Here is an 11200-nt window from a genome sequence, read left to right on the forward strand (position 1 = left end):
CCTTGTGGTTAACATATGAAAGGGATAATAATTTGTTTTGATGGTTATATGTGAGATGACAGTGGGAAAATCTTGATGTACTATAAACCTCTATTCATTTGCTAGTTATTATTGGCCAATTATTGTGGCTCTTGTTTGCTTATATACAAAATGGTCTAATAATTTGAGATTGTGAAAAAGTGCTTTGTATAAAATTCTATGTGCCTAATCTCTTGGAAACCTCTTAACAACCCTCTAAGGTAGGTTGTATTTTGCAGATGAGCTTGGGGTCACCTTAAGGCAGGTTGAACTGAAGTTTGGCTGGTGTCTTCTGGAGGTAATTGAAAACCACCCTATCTCTATCAAATTGAGAAGCAAAAATGCAGGTTCAGAAAAGAAGAAAATTGTGTCTGGTGTTATTAGTGAGGTCTTACCATGGTCAAAGCACTGTGCTAAGTATTTTATACACATCAACTCATTTAATCCTGATAAACAACTGTATAAAGTATTTACTATTATTCTATTCATTATACACCTGAGGTAACTGTAGTACATAGGGCAACAGACAGGTCCTCCCTTCCAATGGTTTGAGAATGGGGAAATAAGCTTTCCCTCTAGTGTTCAACTGCAAAAGAGAAATATAATAGATTTGATCAGATATATGGAAACTCACTCTAAAAAGAGGAAATAGCTTCTCTGTCAAGTTCTGTGATCTGAATGAATATATTAACATCAAAAGAAAGAATTTCAAGAAGAAAAACAGAATAAACTCAAAAATACAGAAATAATATATCCACAATTTCTGACTAGTAGGCAATAAATCTACAAATAATAAAGAAAGAAAACATGCACAAATAACCCTAATTACTTGACCTTGAAATTAAAAAATAAAATAAAATCTACTCGCAAATTTTGGTCAAAGAGATGTTGTAGAAGTCAAGAGAGGTTCAATTATTTGCATATAGAAAGGCCAGGACTCAGGAATAATTTGGGGAAGGAAAAAAAGATTTGTTTACAGCCAGTCAGACTCGGGAGCTTTCTGTTCCAAACGCTGAGCCTTGAACAAGAGTTTTAAGTTCTTTTTATACAGGATGGGGAGCCAAATGGTGTTTTTATGAAAGAAAATGGTTTTTTTGTTAGTTAAGTGTTTGTCTAAGTACCAGATAGGTTTTTAAATTAACATATCTCCCACATTCCGTCTGGATGCAACCTTGAATACACATCCTTTCTGAATATTCAAAGTCTAAAGGGCCTATATTACTTGATTGGAGTTCTAGGCACACTTGGACACAGAATTAGATAATTTTGAATTCATGCACAGGCTGTATTATATTTCCCATTCGAGGCCAAGTCCAAGTCCACTTAAATTCGGTGTCACCACCATCAGAGTCTCCCTGGACTAACTGGTATGTATATAAAGTTTGCATTGCTAAATAGCCTCCCGGGACTGGAGTTGTTGCCATGGTCACCAAGGGCAGGGCTGCAGCTTCTCACTGTACCACACCCACAGCTCAAGACACATAAGAAGAAACGAACAGCCTCCCACCCATAACCCACATCAGAGAAAATTCAAGCATTAAATACTGCAGAATACTAAAATAAATAAATAAATATTCTATATATCAAAACCAAGGAATCTGACAAATTCTACACTTATAGGAAAATCAATTCAACAAATATTTAATAAATGTCTACTATCTGTGCCACTACATTGTAGCTTAATTGAGATTTATTTCTTTGCAAATAACAGAAACCCAATCCAAATTAAGCCAAACAATATATTGGAGAGATATAGGGATATCTTATGAAACTTTTCTGATAGTGTGGTCTACAAGCTAATAGCATTAACATCACCTGCAAGCTTGTTAGAAATTCAGACTCTCAGGCCCTACCTCAGAAATACTGAATCAAAATCTACATTTTAAAAAGATAACTTGACGCAGATTAAATTTTGAGACGCACTGTTATGGAACACATTTGCCTGACTTATAGCAGCCTCAAAAATACTGAAAGCTGAACTTAAAAGTTACCAAGAACTGAGACTGCAAATTCATCAAGCTGTACAGTTAAGGTATGTGCCCTTTACTATGTGCAATGTATACCTCAAATATAGAGGGGGAAAAGGGATCAATTTACCAAGCAGTTAGGGGAAAAAAGAACATTAGAAGGAAGGAACTGGGAAGCGGACTTGGCCCAGTGGTTAGGGCGTTCATCTACCACACGGGATGTCTGTGGTTCAAACCCCGGGCCTCCTTGACCCGTGTGGAGCTGGGCCATGCACAGCGCTGATGCGCACAACGAGTTCCCTGCCACGCAGGGGTGTCCCTGCATAGCGGAGCCCCATGCACAAGGAGTGCGCCCCATAAGGAGAGCCGCCCAGCGCGAAAGAAAGTTCAGCCTGCCCAGGAATGGCACCACACACACAGAGAGCTGACACAACAAGATGATGCAACAAAAACACAGATTCTTGTGCCGCTGACAACAACAGAAGCGGACAAAGAAGAACACGCAGCAAACAGACACAGAGAACAGACAACTGGGGTGGGGGAGGGGGATAGAAATAAATAAATAAATAAATCTTTGATAAAAAAGAAGGAAGGAATTTAAAAATATAAAAACATAAAAATTGGAAAACAAAAAAAATGAACAGTTGCTAAATTGATGTATGATATTTAGATTTGGGTGGATTAACAACATAATAAAATAGGAAAATCAACAATTAATCCAAACAAGGGGAAACAAAAACAGGCAAAGAAAACAAAGACAGGTAATTATGGCTAAGAAAAGAAAGAAATCATAATTAAAGAGTAAATTAAAATAGTAAATCTTTGTTAATGAATTAAAACTGATGTGGGCTATGGGTGGGAGGCTTTTTGTCTCTTCAGAGATAACCTACACTGTCTGTCCTGACTTGTGCATGTGGGATGGTAAGAGGCTGCAGTCCTGCCCTTGGTGACCATGACAACGACTCCAGTTCCGGGAGGTTATTTAGCAATGCAAACTCTATATACATACCTACCAGTCCAGGGAAACTCTGATGGTGCTGATGCTGAAACTTAAGGGAACTTGGACTTGGCCTCAAATGGGAAATAAAATATAGCCAGTGCATAAATTCAAAATCATCTAATTCTGTATCCAAGTGTGCCTAGTCTCTAGAAATCCAGTTAAGTGATATGGGCTTTGAATGTTCCAAAAGGATGTAAGACTGAATGTGTATTCAAAGTTGCATCCAGACGGAATGTGGGCAAGATGCTAATTCAAGCTCACCTGAAATGTGGGCCATATGTTAATTCAAAACCTACCTGGTACTCAGGCAAACACTTAACTAACAAAGAAAGTAGTTTTCTTTGATAAAAAGCATCATTTGACTCCCCACCCTATATAAAAAGAACTCAAAATTCTTGTTCAAGGCTCGGGTTTGAAACAAAAAGCTCCCAAGTCCAGCCGGCTGTCAATAAATCATTTTTCCTTCTCAAAATCATTCCTGAGTCCTGGCCTTTCTATACTCAAATAATTGAACCTCTTTCAAATTTTACAACATATTGGGGGGCTAGTCCGGGATTACAAACAAAGGCCAGAAATGGTAGCATTTTGCTGCCCCTTCCAAGTTCCCAAGGAAGCCAGGAGGACTTAGGTAAACCCCAAATCTAGCTGCCCCTGGAATAAATTTAATCCAGAAAAGATGTGGACTCCACCAGAATCTTCCCGACAAAAATCGAGGGCAATGGAAGGTCTGAAGAGAAAGATTCTGGGATCAAAAAAAAAACTCCAAACATGGAAAAAGGTAAGACTCCCCAGGTGAGCACAGTCTGGAGAAACCTAGCTTTAATTGCTAGGGAAGGAGACTGATCACCTCCCGAGAGAATCCTAATAGCCCCAGAAAATTGGGGGGAAGTCATTCTCTCTAGGTCTAGAAAAAAGAGAAAAACCAGGAAAAAGCCTGGTATTTGGGGTTTGTCTAACTGCATGTTAGAATCTGGTACTGGTCTTATATCCACCGAAGAAGTAGAGGCTTGATTTTAATAAGAAGGGTTGTTTACAGGTTCGAGTCCTAACGTCCTGGAAATTAGTCTGGGTTTTAAAAAACTTGGTTACAGGAAAATGGATCTGCTTTTCTAGTGAAGCTTGGTCTGGGTATAAAGTTAAACAGTAAAAAAGGTCTAGCTAGAATCTTTTGTTATGGTGCTGAATTGCGAATGAATTCACTTTATACCAGATGTTAATGTTAAGTGTTCTCTCTAAGATTTGTGATGGCTGTGGGGGCAGCCATGCTGAAAAAACATATATATAGAACTTGTGAGTCAGATTAGTGACCTTTGTCCTTCTGTCTGTGTAACTCAATGCTGGTGTTGGAGTTGTGTGGTTATGTAAAGTAGTAGAATTTAATTGAGCTGGAACCCTCCCTTGCCATTGGCAATGTGGTGAATTGATTATAGGGTAAAAAAAATTGATTATAGGGTAAAGAGTCTGGATGTTTGCACATGCTCTGCTGCCTCTATTTTTTGGAGAAATGTCTAATCAAGTCTTTTGCCCATTTGTTAATTGCACTGTCTTTTTGTTGTTAGTTTGTAGAATTTCTTTATATAGTCTGCATTTTTATACTGAATATATATGTGGTTTTCTGATATTTTCTCCTATTCTGTAGGATGTCCTTTTCTTTTATCTCTGGTCCACCCCTTTGCTGGGGCTTGCAGGCTGTCTGTGTCCATTCCATGCACCCAGGTTTGTTAAGGCTGCCCCAGTCAGGGTGGCTGGGTCCCTGGGAGGGGTGCCGAATTTGAGTAGGTTCTGTCTGCCCATTTTGGTAGAAAGCTGGAAAGCAGGGAGCGGCTTGCCCCTTTCCAGTGAGTCCACACCTTCTATTCATAAGCCACATTCCTATTTGATTTTTGTGCACCTGACTGCCTAGAAGGGGGAAGGTGAAGGCGATAAAAAGCAGAATCAAAATAAATGCAATGAAGTTCCCTCCCTAGGATATCAAGGCCAAAATACATTTGCATTCTGCCCAGGTTCTTTACTTTTCCAAATCTCTCTCTCTCTGTAAGACTGTAGAAATACTTTGAAATGTTTTGGAACTGTAAACTTGTCTAAAGAAAGGAGGCTATCGCTTGAAACAATAAACCTCTAATCACTTGATAGCTTTCTCAATGGTCTGGCTGGGAACTTCAGGGTTATAAGACTACAGAGGGAAAAGAAAAAAAGGAAGGAAATACCACTTTGAAATCTGTGTTTGGCTTTTGTCAGTTGCTGGTGCCTAAGAATTCATGGTAAAAAAGTAAAAATAGTTTAAAATGAATCTTTAAATGCCAATACTCTCTTGCTGGTGAATTAAATGCTTAACTCACAAATGAGAATTTGTTGTGGTACTAGGAAAAGGCAGAACTTCACAAGATTGTTACTAATAAAATTCTTGTAGCTTAATTAATAAAAGTATCCAATTCACCTTAAGGTTAAAACTTAATAAAAACTGTAACTAAGAGTTAAGATCATTTATAGATGCATTTATATTATAAAACAGTGGAAAGATAATAACTGAAATTAAAACTGGGTGAATTTAGCCTAAAACTATTATTGTAAGTGTAAATTCTAAACTAACCTTACCTTTGTTTATGGTTACTTCAAGCCTAGCCTCACCCCTTCCCTTGCCTTTACCTATGGTTATTTCATAACAGCTTCTGCCTCTATAGTCCAGGGAAAGGCGAACTTGGGGACATCCCTGTCTCCTGTCCTACTAGTATTAGTAACCCTGCTTTCTCTCATAAATCCAAGTGTAAACTAAATTGCTGCCTGGTGGAATTCTTAGGCCTTGGGTTTAAACAACACTGGAGTTTTATTATCTCCCAAGGACTGGGGGAAAACAGAAAGTCTCCTGCCTTTACTGTCAGTGTTCCTAAAAGTGGCAATTCATGAGAGAAACCAGTCTCCCTGAAGCTTCAAATAGTCTCAGTAAATATACATAGAATTAATCATGTTGCTTATCAAAATTCTGCTAAATTCAAGGTAAAATATAAAATTCTGAAACAAAAGAAAATGGTGCTAAAGCATTGGGAACATTTTGGTTACAAGCCATTAGTAAAAAACCAAAATTCTTATGCAAAACTGCACAGTCATAGTGCAAATTTTAAAAAGTTTCAGGAGTCTTTGAAATGTTTTGCAATCACACTTATTTTGTAAAAAATAGAAGTTTTAAATAACTAAAGTTATGTTTTTGTGTCAAACTATTCATGTCTGACTATTTGCTCAAATTGTTGAGGTTAAATATGCAGTTATAAAGTAATATATATTTCTGGAACCCAAATTAATCTAAACAGTATATAAAATAATGCAAATTATAAATAACATCAATGAGTTGTGTTTCTGTGTCTAACTATTTATGTCTGCCCATTTGCTCAGTGTATGTCTTCATACATCAGGATGATATCAAATTAACAAATGAAAATTCTTAAAAGAGCTCTATTCAAATTGTTAAAAATTAAATATGCAATTATATATGTGAATAAATAATCTTGGGTCCCAAATTAGACTAAGCAGGATGGAAAAGTCATATAAAAATCTGATTATAGGAACTATTGGGAAAGGGCCTTCTCTTTGCAAGAGCTTTGAGGGCAAGACGAGGTGTGGCAGATTAAACCTATCTACTAGGCTGAGGAATTAAGAATCAGTTTGCCCTGTAATTTCCCAGTTTAAACCTTTTGACAGCCATAAAATAAGGGTAATTAGTAGCTCTGTTAACAAATTTCAGTAAGTAAAAAAAAGTCTATAAAAACTATGGAGAAATCTTTCCTGGATTATGATTAAACAAATTAGGTAATTGTGTAATGTGTTTTAAAACCTGGTAGTCGGTATGCTTTTAAAAATTATTCATTTTCATAACTTAAACAAAGAAAAGAAGTTTTAGCTTCCTGTAAAGAAAAAAAGAGAATATTCCTTGGATAAACTATAATGGTTTCAATTTTATTTAGCTTGGGTGTAATCTCCCATAGTTTATAAATTACCCATTAACTAAATTAACATTATATGTACAAAATCTTTAGAGTAATAAAAATTGTAAGTTCACGTTAATGAAATTAAGCTAAAGAAGAAAGATTGTAAATATGCTCTCTTAAATAAATAAAGTAAATTTATTTCATTAGTAATTGTAATTTAATAAGTTTATTTAAATGTAAAGTAACTAGTCAATGTGGTTGTAGTCAATTATAAAGAGTTTGTAAAACATCTTCCAAACTGAAAATATTTAAATAGCTCTAGTTCTAGAAGTCTTTGTTAACTAAAAACTTAAATTGGTATTGGTTGCAAAGAATAACTTTGTAGTAATAAAACCTGTCTGAAGACCACCGCAGGTGCATATTTAAATAAATAGTAATAAAAAGTTATCTTAATTTTATTGGGAATCTTCTGTTTTCATTTTAACAACGGAAAATAGTTTTTTCTCTCTACTACTAAAGTAAAATACCTACTATTATCTTAATGGTAAAATTGTATAAATAAACAGTCATTTGATATATGATGTGTTGCATTAAATTGTTTAAAATATATATAAAAACAAGGAATAAACTTTAACATTGTCAAACTCTTTTGTGCATTCAAACCAGGCCTTGAATACATTACAGGTTGCCTCTCCATGTGAGCTATTGGCTAGGCCGGTCACTGACCCCTCAATTAGAAATATTTGCTATATCAGCCTCTGGTTCTGCTCCTGAAGTCAATAGAAACTACGTTGCAGTTTCAAGCTCCTGCAGCAGCCAGTGATGACTCAGTACAGCCAAGTGTACAGTAGATATTGCCTCCAGACTGGCAGTGTTCCATAGTGCCAGAGAGCACTATGCACCAGGCTGGTATAATACTGGAAACACTCTCTAAGATCAACAATGCTGCGACTTGCTCACTGTGTGAAGAACATGCTAAGTGGAGCCATGATCCCCGGATACTATAAGTAAAACTTAAACACAATTGGCATTATGGCCTGCTCCTATGGAGAGATAACATGTAAAGTATTACAAACCTGAAACATAAAACTATTAATTGCAACTCAGAATCCTTATGCATTAAGTAATACATTAATTAATACTAAAGTGCTGTACTTTTATCCTGTACTAAATATATGCCTAATAATTATAATATTATCTTTTCTATTCTGGATCAGGTACAAAAGTATATTTAGACATGTTCAATTCCTGGTAACTTTATTTGCTAAATAATTAATAAACATGTCTATAAAATAAGGCAACAGTCTTAGCCAGGCTCAGCCAACTTACTATTCTATTGTACTCTACTGTGTAGCAAAAATGAGGCTTGCTTGCTAATAATAGGTCACTTATTTTTTTTTTAAGATTTATTTATTTATTTAATTCCCCCCTCCCCTCCCCCGGTTGTCTGTTCTCTGTGTCTATTTGCTGCGTCTTGTTTCTTTGTCTGCTTCTGTCGTCATCAGCAGCATGGGAAGTGTGGGCGGCGCCATTCCTGGGCAGGCTGCACTTTCTTTCACGCTGGGTGGCTCTCCTTACGGGGCACGCTCCTTGCTTGTGGGGCTCCCCTATGCGGGGGACACCCCTGCGTGGCAGGGCACTCCTTGCGCGCATCAGCACTGCGCATGGGCCAGCTCCACACACAGGCCCGGGGTTTGAACCATGGACCTCCCATGTGGTAGACGGATGCCCTAACCACTGGGCCAAGTCCGTTTCCCCCTAGGTCACCTATTAAACAGTCAAAATTACCAAAAATTGTACAATAAAAACAGAAATATTAAAAAAACCAACTTTATTCTGTAGTGCTGATCCACTCCCACAGCTAAAACCTAAGAAAATTTCCATCTTAGTGCACTACTCCTGAATGAAACCAACTGTCCAAAAGGTGCTGGTTCACCGGGAGCATCTAAGAGAACACAAGTGCCAATTATTAAACAGCCTGAAATGCATCTTCAAAACAAAGCTAAGTATCTATTGCAATTTCTCTCTGAAAATAACTTAGAGAAAAATATTTATATATACTGTTGCCACCAGCTTTTAAAAAGGGGCGCCATCTTTATAAGCACCTAACATTGTTTACCTCTGTAATCCAATGTCCTCTTTTAAAAACGAGTATTCCAAAATTTTAACTAAGTGTGTTTCTTTCAGAATGAACATCTTATTAACCATATGAAAACTTCGTCCGGCTTTGTACAGAATGCCAGATCCAACTTCCTCCAGTTAAAATAAGAGTTTTACACCTTGTTAAGCAATGACTACAGCCCATGGCCAGCAGGAAGCAGTTACAGAAAAGAGATCATCTCCCTTTATCACCCCTTTAAAATTAAAGGTGTAAACTCTTTAAGAGTAAAACAAAATTAATAGGTGGATCTGGAGCCTAACTGGAAATCCATGTGAACGCTGGTGGCCCTGGGATGACTGCAAGGGAGCCCCTGTCCCAGGATTCTGCTCTTCAGAATAAAAATTCCTAAACTTCTAAAAACAAAGTCCTGGATGCTACACTAAAAATTGATAAGTAAAATAATCAATCAAAACAACAAACAACCATCCACCTCATAGCTCCAAAAAACATTATGCCCAAGCTTAGCAAGTTAAGCTTTGGCATAAGGGTAGAAAATGATGTGGGCTATGGGTGGGAGGCTCTTTGTCTCTTAGGAGATAACCTTAACCTAAGCTGTCTGTCCTGACTTGTGGGTGTGGGATGGTAAGAGGCTGCAGTCCTGCCCTTGGTAACCATGGCAATGACTCCAGTCCCAGGAAACAGTTTATCAACGCAAACTTTATAAACTTTAAATATTCAGGGAAAATGCAAACCAAATGTGCTAAAAGCTTATCTAGAATGTATGAAGTCCATTTTAAGCTTACCTAGGATGTGAAAAATATATATGCTAATTCCAACCTATTGAGCACTGAAACAAAGAACAAATTTAGCCCTTCCTCTGTATAAAAGGAACTCAAAATTCTTGTTCTGGGCTCGGGTTTGCAACAGAAAGCTCCCGAGTCTGGCCGGCCATCAATAAACTATTTTTCCTTCTCAAAATCACTCCTGAGTCCTGGCCTTTCAATAAGCAAATGATTGAACCTCTCTCAAATTCTACAACATAGTAACTGGTTCCCTACTTGCCCTTCTTAACTAAATGTATGAAGCAATTGTTTTCAGACATTGGGAAACAGGCAGCATCAGACTATGATCCCTGAAAAAAGGAAAAAAATGAAGTGGACCCTATGACTATCACAGCTTTTTGTCTGGAGATACTTTCCAAACCACATTTTGGGAGTTAGGGATTTCCACAAGAATTTGGCAGTCACACTGAGCTGAGGAGACAGAGATCAGAGGTCAGAAAAGTTGAGCTACCTCAAGTTTTGTTTTTTGTTTTTGTCTTTAATTTTTTTTATTTTTAAAGAAGCTTTAGATTACATAAATGGCACATAAAAAAATATAAGAGATTCCCATAGCCCCGCTCCCTTCCCCTCCCACACTTTCCCACATTAACATCCTTCTTTAGTGTGGTACATTTGTTACAATTGAAGAACTGATATTGAAGCATTGCTACTAACCATGTACTACAGTTTACATTATAGTTTACACTCTGTCCCACACAATTTTGTAAGTTATGACAAAATATACAATGGCAATGCAATGTCATGCAAGACAAATCCAATGTCCCAAACATGCCCCCATCTTACACCTACTCTTCCCTCTCTCATCCCTCAGAACCTCTGGTGGCCACTGCCTTTACATCAATGATAAGAGTTCTTTCATTGCTAGAATAATAAGTCTACAGTAGAATAATAATAAGTCTACTTTAGTCCATTGTTCAATCCCCAGTCTTGAAGATTTTGGCATGGCTATGCCCACTCTGCTTCTAATTGAGAGGGCTTAGATCCTATAGGGCAAATGGATGGAGCTATTTTGCTTGCAGTTGCAGACACATTCTGTTCCTTGGGATGGGTGTTGTCCATCATCAACTTCTTGTTAGTTGTCCTAGATGAGTCCAATGAACTGGACAGTAGGTGTTGCAACTTTACTGAAATTCAGGGCTCAACTGGCACATGGATGGACCAAAGATATGAGTCTTGCAACTCATGAGGAATGACCTCATCGAAAGTAACCAAATCCTTCCTGCAGGGGGGTGTCCAGTCTCCACAGGAGAGTCTCAAGAGGTCTTTGTTCTATTCTATTTATGGTACACTGAATGGGAACACAAAGGTTTTCAGCTTTTAGTTTTACTGGGGATACAGACAGGGTATGCAAC

Source organism: Dasypus novemcinctus, chromosome 2 (assembly GCF_030445035.2).
Source record: "Dasypus novemcinctus isolate mDasNov1 chromosome 2, mDasNov1.1.hap2, whole genome shotgun sequence".
Taxonomy (NCBI): domain Eukaryota; kingdom Metazoa; phylum Chordata; class Mammalia; order Cingulata; family Dasypodidae; genus Dasypus; species Dasypus novemcinctus.